The sequence below is a fragment of the Pteropus vampyrus genome, unplaced genomic scaffold, assembly GCF_000151845.1.
Source record: "Pteropus vampyrus isolate Shadow unplaced genomic scaffold, Pvam_2.0 Scaffold38, whole genome shotgun sequence".
NCBI classification, from domain to species: domain Eukaryota; kingdom Metazoa; phylum Chordata; class Mammalia; order Chiroptera; family Pteropodidae; genus Pteropus; species Pteropus vampyrus.
In genome coordinates this window covers 4,318,941-4,329,078 of record NW_011888819.1, presented here as the reverse complement: position 1 = coordinate 4,329,078, position 10,138 = coordinate 4,318,941, and positions in this window count along the sequence as shown.

Genomic DNA, 10,138 nt, shown 5'->3' with positions numbered 1-10,138 from the left:
CTCTCCTTCCTTACCTAAATAGCTCTTGTCTTCCAGAACTCAGCTCTAAAGTTATTTCCTCAAAAAACCTTCTGTCACTCCCCCACATTAAATTGGATTTCCCTGGCATCTAGTTCCCATGCTCCTTTCACTTGTAGCACTTACCTCACCTATAAATGCACATTCTTCTGTGATTGTGTGATTAGTATCAGCCTTTCCTACTAGACTCAAAATTTGATGAGATCAAGGGTGGTATCTCTGACTTTGCAGCCATGACTTTGCAGTTCTTAGACCAGGGTTCCAGCACCCAGCAGGTACTCAGTACATATTCCTGGATATAAGGCCACCTCTGAAGCTGACTCACATAGCTTCAATGTGAATCACAAAGTTGAGAAGATAAGTGGAGACACAGGTGACTTCTGAGCTGAACTTAGAAAACGTTTGAAAGTCTTTATATGAATTCCAAGTAAATATAAAGCTGAAAGACATTTACAGTAATTAAAAAGCAAAGTTGTCTTTACAGAGTGAGCTCTGGGTTAGCTTTTTAATTCTACATTCTGTTTTTGCTACAACTTTCATATCATCTCTGGTGTTCGAAAGGCCCAAATATCATGGTGAAGATTTAGAGAAACTCATAATGTGTCTTAAAAAAGTAAAAAGAGAACCTAATTGTTGTAAACATAGATAGCTTCCTCATTCACACTTCATTTGCACTTTCCATTCATCCTGCTGGTAGCTACTAAAAGAATGTGCAAGTTCATGGGTGTCTCAAAACACACTTCCGACAGTGAGCACCGTTAATAATTCTTTTTCTTTATTAGTGAGAAATTAGTGAGGAAATAATAAACTTGTCCTTAAATACTTATGAGCTTTTTCTGATTTGTCGAAACCCAGCAGTGACTTTAATCTCCTTTTTTTATTTGCATTAACTCCTTTGAGTCCTGGTTCTGTTTTGTTTCTTATCTTTATAAGCTTCATGTTCTGCTACTCAACCTCTCTCTTTTCCACTCCTGGGGTTTCTTTATGAAAAATTTCTTAAGGCCTTTCTCTTTTCATATATTCTACAAGCATTCGGAAACATTTATTAAGGGCTTACAACTTTGTGCTCAATTTTTTTTATGTTGATGACATTCCAAAGCTTATTTGTTCTTGCTCTACAACTTACATAATTTCTTATTTCTTTTGGTATCTCCTAGTGTTATTTAAATATTTTTTTCTAAATCAATAAAAATTTTGTATTATTTATGCAACAAAAGTTTTAGTAATTTAATTTACAAAAACCTTCAGAAGGTTATATTATAGAAACCTTAAGCCCGCTTAAAATGATATTTTACACAATTTTATAAAACCTCTTCGCTATACACAAATGTCCATGTCCAAATAGTAGTATTTAGGTCACCTTTCCCCCTGTTCTTCCATCACATACACGCTCTCACTAAAATGATTTCCTTTTCCTTCTCTTATTGACATTTCTAGGTATCTTAGTCTGTTCAGGCCACCATAACACATACCATAAACTGAGTGTCATGAAAAACGAAAATTTATTTCTCACAGTTCTGGAGGCTGGGATGTCCAAGATCAAAGTGCTAGCATGTTCAGTGTCTAATGAGAATGTACTTCCTGGCTAATGGACAGCTGTCTTCTCACTGTGTCGTCTCATGGCAGAAGGGATGAGGGAGTTCTCTACAGTCTGTCTTAAAGGCATTAATTGCATCTGTGAGGGCTCTATCCTCAGGACCTAAACACCTCCCAAAGACCTCGCCTCCTAATAACATCACCTGAGGGTTAGAATTTCAACATATGGATTTTGGAGTGTCACAGACATTCTGACTGTACACCTGGTCAAGGTAAAATGTCAAAAGAAGCACTGACTTTGTGTTACCAAGTGGAAATTCTAAAAATCAGGTCTCTGGATATGGAATTTACTAAAATCGTTCTCATAATTCACCACTTCATTCTTTTGCCTCATAATTTATACTTTCTTCCTCTAATTAGGAAGATCTTTGAATATTTTTCCAGTTACTACAAAGATAGAGTCCTGAAACTTTCACTTTTCCAACTCTAGTTTACATTTTCTATTCTTTTCATTTTTAGCCTTTGAGTCCCTCATTTAAAAAAAATTATTATAGATTGTTCTCTGCTCATCTCATTTTCTTACTAATTCCAATTTAATGAACCAATTACTAATTTCTCTTTTACAAAATCCAAAGAATGATCATATTTTCCTTTTCAAGTATTTGAAAATATAATTTTAATCTTCCTTTTTAATGCTTCCCTCTTGGTAGTATTTTAAAATTATACTTTGTAATATGAAATAAGAAATGAATAATTAACACTTTCCCCATGCTAACATACATACTTACCCCAAACTGTAATCCCAGAGGGTTTTTGAAACTGCAGGTTGCAATCCATTAGTTGGTTATAACTAGAATGTTTTTGGTGAAATAGAAAATAAAATGTCACGTGTTGTCCATAACTATTGTTTGATTAAACTCTTGTCTTGATTGTATACAACATATGTATCATGGAGATAAAAGTATTTTTTAAATATTTTATCATTTGTTGGATTTTCATGTATTGCCTCAATATGTATTGAGTGCCTGCTATGCTAATATTTGGAAGAAATGCTAATCCTAAAAAAAAATTATGTTAAGAAACTGGAAACAATTCAACCTAGTTAAAGTATAAAGTGTAATGATTAGAGATGAGACAGGAAAGATAGGCGGGGGTCAGGTTGTGCCTGGCCTTCTGAACCACACATAGCAACCTGGACCTTAAATCGAGACACTTGGAAGACTATGAAGAATTATAAGCAGGTGGTACCATGAACATATTTTTATCGTAGGAGAATAAGGAATAGATAATTAGAAAGTAAGATAGGAGGTTAGGTGAAAAGTCAGGCAGAAACCATGCAAGCAAGAAGTGATGATGGCCTGGTTCAGCCTAGTGTGAGTGAGGGTGAGAAAGCATCATTTAATTGGATATTGGCGCCAGTACACATGGCCCTTCCCCACTGAGGATGGGAACAGGGGAGCAGCGGCCATTTGTGGCAAATAAATCTGTCGAGCACAATTATTAGTTGGCTTTGAAAGGCTTAAAAGACATATGAATGTCTATGGCCATTAGGCAGCTGAATAAAAGGTCCTGACTTCAGCAGGGAGGTCTGTGCTGGAGATAAGGAGATGCACAGCCTTCAATAAATAAATGATAACTGGACACTTTGAAGGTTTGAATAACCATGGAAAAAGAGAATTGGTCCTAGCCAAAAGCCTAACAATTATGAAATTTTAAGACAGCAGTCTTTCACCTTACTAGATCCAATACAAACTTCTTAAATATTTTCTTGTGCCTAATTACCATCTACAAATGCAACACATAGATAATAAAACCTAGCTTTTCATGTAAATCAAAAACTATATGTAATACAATAATTATATTCTAAAAGAGAATAAAAGGAAATGTTTCATATTGTCAGAAAATAAAAATGAAAGGCTCACAATTTCATCTTCCACATAGGCTGAAGTGAACACAATAACAGCAAATGCAGACTTAATGAATAATGGCCTGTCAGTGATTCAAATTCCAAACTGGTGAGGAACTCTTGGGTAAAGTGCTGAATTTTACAGTAAACATTTTTCCTCAAGTTCTATAGTATTTTCAATCCTGGAACATTCAGAGGTAGACTGTCTGTGCTCCTGATACTCTTCCAGTGGGACTGAAAACTATACAAACAAACAAAAATACTCTTTTTATGTTTAAAAACAGAGTTGAATTCAATGACAACATGTTTAAATTAAGTTTGGGGTTTCCCACCCCCACACACGCTTACATGTATATCAGGCAGGACATCTGAACATTGTTTGGAAACTTTTTCATTGAGTCAATATCTACCCAGGTTTTTAAAGATACCAAGTATCTGTGACCTGCTTTTCCTAATAAAGCTAGAAGCCCAACATCTCAAACGTTATGACAACTAAAAATGCAGAATTCCTAGAGTAGTCCATGAGGAGAAATCTCCACTGCTACTTTAGGGTTAAAAAATAGAATAAGAGAGATTTCTAAGAAAATAAAGAACAAATAGAGAGATAAAAAGAAAAGGAACCCTACATCTAGTACAACCATCTCATCCCTTATCTTATCTGACCCCAGACTTGGCAAGCAGGATAAGGGGAGTCTGTGGGAGCACAGGATTGACTTCCGGGAGTTGAAGAATGATAATGCAAATAGAGTTTACAGAGATCTACCAGGTCCGCAAATCAGTTTATTAACTCAGTTTGATTTTGATGCTGTTGGTCATTTTGTTTTATGCCGTAGATGAGAATGTCTTAAGCATATAAAAATGCTTAAATGAAGAAAGATGTCAGTGGACAGAGAGAGGTTAAATATGCAGGAGAAGGTAAAAATGATTTTTTTTTTTTTTTACCTGAAATGTGGCAAGTAATGGACAAAGGGATCCAGAGCACAGGGCAGGGAATCTCCTTGTGCAGGAATTAGAAAAAAACTGATTCCAAGTAGATGCGAATGAGGTCCAGGTTTGGTGCCAGGAGGCTGAGGGGTTCTCTTCCTATGAAGGGCACCTTCTTGATGAAGATGCTGGGATCCAAGAGGTTGAGAGAGGAAGGGAGAGAGTTTGAAGTGGCTGCTGTAGGTATTGGGAAAGCTGCAGTACAGCAACCTAAAATGATATTTAACATTTATTACAATATTTTTCTGCATCATGAATGTTGAAAATAAGTGTTCTTAAAGTATATGGTTCCAATGAAGTAACATACAAGAATGTTCACTGATAACTTTGAGGGAAAGCCTATTTATTTAATTCCACCAGAACTGAGTAGATGATGTAGAATGTAGAATACAACAGAGCACTGTTTTCTCTGTGTTAAACTTGTAAACTGACAAATTCTTTCTTGCTTCCAAAGCGAGAAGTTAGAATCTGCTTTAAACCTACACACAGTATATTCAGTCAAATAATAATTCACTTATAAGGTTTGGTTCTTGTATTTATCTGTGCCTATCACTATAGGTTGCTTTTAAGATGCCCTCAAAAAGAGAGACAATGAATACCCAAGCCACTTTTAAAGGCATCAAGTTTTAGTGAAGTTTGATGAATTCTGTACGAAGTCAACCAATGGACTGCATTATGTTTGCAGAAGACTTTCCAATATTAATAAAATTTAATACCATCTACCTTCTTCCTCAGTAAACAGTCCCACTGGAAGAGTATCAGGAGCACAGACAGTCTACCTCTATCTTCTGATGCATAAGTGAGGGAGAGAATCAAGATGAGGAGAGGAATCACACCCCAGTGACCCCTAAAGGACAACTGTTGCAAGACTTCTGAAACAGCTCAATAACTTTTGCCACTTATTTTTGTAAAGCTGAGTAGTTGAATTTTAAACCTTCTCTCTGTCCCTAGTAGAACTGAGGAATTTGTGGCTGTGGCAAACTGGATTCAACAAATATTTAGACAACTGCTTGTTACTGAGGAACACTAGGAAGACAAGCTACAAAGAAGCTCACCAGCTAGTTCTGGTGAAAGACTCATTTGTTTGTAGCTGGTACACAAAACAGAGATTATAGAATAATTGTTAAAAGCATCAACTCGAGTCATATCTAGGATTTAACTTTGATCTCACAAGTTATTAACTGTGTAACTTTGTATAGTTTACTTTTCTAGGCTTCGTTCCCTCTTCTGTACATATGGGAAATTATACAGTGCATATAATGTGGTGCCTGTCAGGCATGAAACAAGTAATGAATGGGAGATAGAAGTTATTGTTAAGTGATGGAAGGTAAATTCAGACTGAAATTTAAAGTATGGAGCAAAAGCCATTCACCAGCCCCAATTCCCACTCTTATTTCAGGCCAGATTCAAATTCCAAAGTTATCTCCAAACCAAAAACTTCCAGAAAAATAAATTTATAACGTTTAAATTGTTGTCAACATCACCACATTGAAAAGATTTCCCTTGATAAAGGTCATTCCCCCGAGAAGCTTTCCATTCTGGGAGCTGTATATATTAGATTTTGCTATCAGAAAATTTCCTACATCTAAATTACATCAGCTATAATCTGATTACTCTGAATTTACTTCGACACTACCAAGCCTCATGTTTCATCTTTAGGGCTTCTATCAGTACCCTGACAAATACCACTGAAATAATAATAATTTTCTTCTGGACTTAACAACTCTCATTTGGGTTAATGACCCAACACGGAACTGGTTCATTCTAAATACACCCATAAAAATACCCTGACCTCCTCAGCAAAACTTTCAAATGAATTAGTCTTGATTAGAAAGACCAACATAAAGAGGAAAGTTTAGTTTTATTTAACCTCTCATTAAACAACCTTGAGTATATCTTGAGTGTACTTAAATAGCATCTAATTTTGTTGTAATTTACATAACTTAAGCAATTTAAAACAAACCATCGGATGACTCATTAAATATTACCCTATACTAGCTTGCTCAGTATTAAGGAAAACAAAAAATTTCTGAACGTGAAGTCAAATTAAGATAATGTAAGACTAATGGATCTATTATATGTTTTTTAAATTATCTTCAAAATCTCTTTTCCAAGCAGGTGTTATAATCTTCATTTTACACATGAACCCAAGGTCACAGAGGCAGTCAATGACAGAGCTACTATCTACTTTACCTTGATTCCTTTCAGTCAGGAAAAGTAGGGAACCACCAGTACCAATATTTTTCTGCTGGAATTTAAGAAAAGTGTTTAAGATCCATATAAAGAACAAGAACCCAGAACTCACATTACCTTCAGCCTTCATTCACCTTCACTTCATTCAATGTCTTCGATCTAGCATGTACATATGCCATTGCCAGAATGAGAGAAAAAAGTGGTGCCTTTGCAACCATTAGTAGTGAAAAATACAGTTAAAAATTCATTAGGTTTTTTTCCATGTTACAGTACATATTATTCTATTATTCTCCAATTTCATAAATTTACTATAAGTACATTTTGCTTCCATATTGGTAAGAAATAATGACTATGGTTGCTACATATCATACAAAAACTGTTCTCTCCATTGTCCTTCCTTCTTTTCTCCCTTCCTTCCTTCCTTCCTTCCTTCCTTCCTTCCTCCCTCCCTCCCTCCCTCCCTCCCTTCCTTCCTTCCTTCCTTCCTTCCTTCCTTCTTTCCTTTCTTTCTCCTTTCTTCCCTTTTTTCTTTATTCTTTTCCTCCTTTCTCACTTTGCTTAATATTTTCTTTACCTGAAAAACATTGACAATGCCATTTGATCTTTCTTGATAAATGGTGAAAAATCCAATTTAGTATCAGAAAGCAGGGAATAGTTTATTAGCCAAGTACAGGCAGTGATTTGGGGGTAAATCATTAAGACATAAAATCTCACCTCTTCTAACCCTTCCCTCTCCCCCTCCAGGTTTTCCCCTCTCTCCACCCTGCCAAGTTCAATTGCTTATTGCCCAGTATGCCTGACACAACATTTGTGGTGGCTTTCATGGAGATTTATTTATCTAGGTTTGCATTAAAATAGCACCCGAATTAACTCAATAAAATGTTGCTTATCCTAATAAATCTCTTTAGAACATTGCAAATTTATGTCAAATACTCCTTAGTGTTATTGTGGCATTAATAATCTGTGCCCAAAGACCAATAAAAAACCATATCCTTTTTATTTAAAGGAGGTCATTTTCATAACCCTCCATTTTTATGTGACTTGGCTCTTAATGTAACTTAAATGGAATCACTGACTAAGGCTAAATGAATCTGAGACGTCTTATGATCTGCTGGCCCCTATATTTCCCAGTCATATAAACATTTGCAGATATGTTGGCTCAGGAATTAATGACTTCTGATTTGCTCAAACTCTTCGTGTTGCTAATGAGACAGGTAGAAAATAGAAGCAGAGGTGGAGTAAGTTAGCACAAAGCCGTAGTATGTGCCACTTGTGGAGAGCCCTTTTGCCTGAGACTGAGATCCAAAGAAATCAGATTTACCGATGCAGCTCCACTTCCCATAAATCATGTGCCTGGATGAATGGTTAGAGGAAATAAAGATGTATCGTAAAGCCTTTCTTGTCTCATTCTCTCTCTCTCTCTGTCTCTCATTCTCTTACTTCTATTTGAATAAAAAACAAATTTAAAAAAGAAAAATTGGAAATTGTTTAAAAGCTGATTTCAGATATCCGTTGAAAACAGCTGCACTGAAAGCATTGCGCAGTCATCCAGAATGTTTGAGAATAAGCTGATGAACAGGAGACCAGAAGGTAGGATCCAAGGAATTCATGTGTAATTTTTTTTATTTTTGTTTTTCTCAAGTCATAGCCACAAATCAAATTCAAGAACAACTTTTGTGTGTTTTTTTTCTTGCATCTAAACACCATCTAATGGGAGAGTCATTTTTTAAAAATTTTTTTATCTAATTTAAGATCCATTTAGAATAAAACCAATAGGAGAAAGGTAGAAGAGTATGAGGAACAAAAGAGATCCGGACATGAAAAGACACAGCATTTTCTAAGAGTGTGTCTGCTGTGCTACAAAAGTAGTTCTTTTGAGCTTTGTCTGGGCTGCATTTTCATGTTCTTAGACTTAGATTTGCTCTGAGCCCAGTGCCAGTTACAATGATCTTTAAATGTTCAGTGAAAATAGAGACAAAGGCATAGGATCCCATGCCAACACATCAGCCAAAAGCATGTTATTAAAATAGACCCAGAGTGATTTATTAAAATAAGTATATGTTAAAGAAAACTAAAATAAAAAGATTAATACTTCAAAATTGGAATAAGACAATAAAATTATAAAATAATGAAGTCTGAAAAGCGAAAAAAAAAGTAAGAAGGAGGAAGAGGGAAGAAAGAGACAGTTAATGGAGTTAAACACTGAAAAAATATCTCACCCATTAAAAAAGAAGGAAAATGTCAGAATCTAAGTGAATAATGCACCTAAGAGTTAAATACAAAGAAGCTTACTATTCTATACTTCTACTCGGATAAAAGATACTCAACAGAGAGAAAGTAGAGTCTGATTAGATTACCTTGTAGAGAAGTAAAAGAAAGAAAAAAAGAAAGAAATTTAAGCAAAAAGCAAAAGAAGCCAGTTTGGCAATAAAAATACAAGAAGTCAGAAATTAAAACAAGAAATTTGAAAAAAGAGAAAATGATCTAATTGTCTTCAAAAGAATATATATTATGAAATTAAAAATAAAAGATTAAGTTTGAATTCCATGATCATTTAAAAATATGGAATCACTAAACCAATAACTTTATGTCAAAATATACCGATTGATTTACAAACACCTTTAACCAAATTTTCATGAAACTTCTTGTCATGTAAGGTAATGGAAAGTGACCATACTCATTCTCTGAAGCTATTGTAAATTTGATACCAAATCTAGACAAGGACAGCACAAGATAAGGAATCAGAGAGTAACTTTATGTAGATCAGAATGAGGCAGCGAGGTCTTACAAATCAGTAAGAAAAGAGTAAACTCTAATTCAGTAATAATTCTGGATTTTCATATAAATAAAATTAAATTAAATCCCTAAATCCAACACATAAGAACAAACGCAGTTAATGACCTTTTCAGAATATTTCTTTTGGAAATTTACAAATGCTGCATTTTTTCACCCAATAAGCTGCCTTTGTACATTATTTTTTAACTTTTTTTATTTTTCAATTATAGTTGACATTCAATATTATTTTATATTAGCTTCAGGTATACAACATAGTGGTTAAATATTTCTATAATTTGCAGAGTGATTACCCTGACTAGTCGAGTACCCGCCTGGCACCATACATAGTAACTACAATATCATTTACTATATTCTCTATGCTATACTTTATATCTCCATGACTACTTTGTAAACCAGTTTGTACTTCTTAATCCCTTCACTTTTTTCACCCAGCCCCCAAGCCCCCTCCCATCTTGCAGCCATCGGTTTGTTCTCTGTATCCATGAGTTTATTTCTGCTTTGTTTGTTCATTTATTTTGTTCTTTAGATTCTACATACAGGTGAGATCATAAGTATTTGTCTTTCTCTGTCTAACTTATTTCACTTAGCATAATACCCTCTAAGTCCATTCATGTTGTCACAAATGGTAAGATTTCATTTTTTATGGCTGAGTACTATTCCATTATACATATAATATTCCATTATATATAATATTCCATTATATAT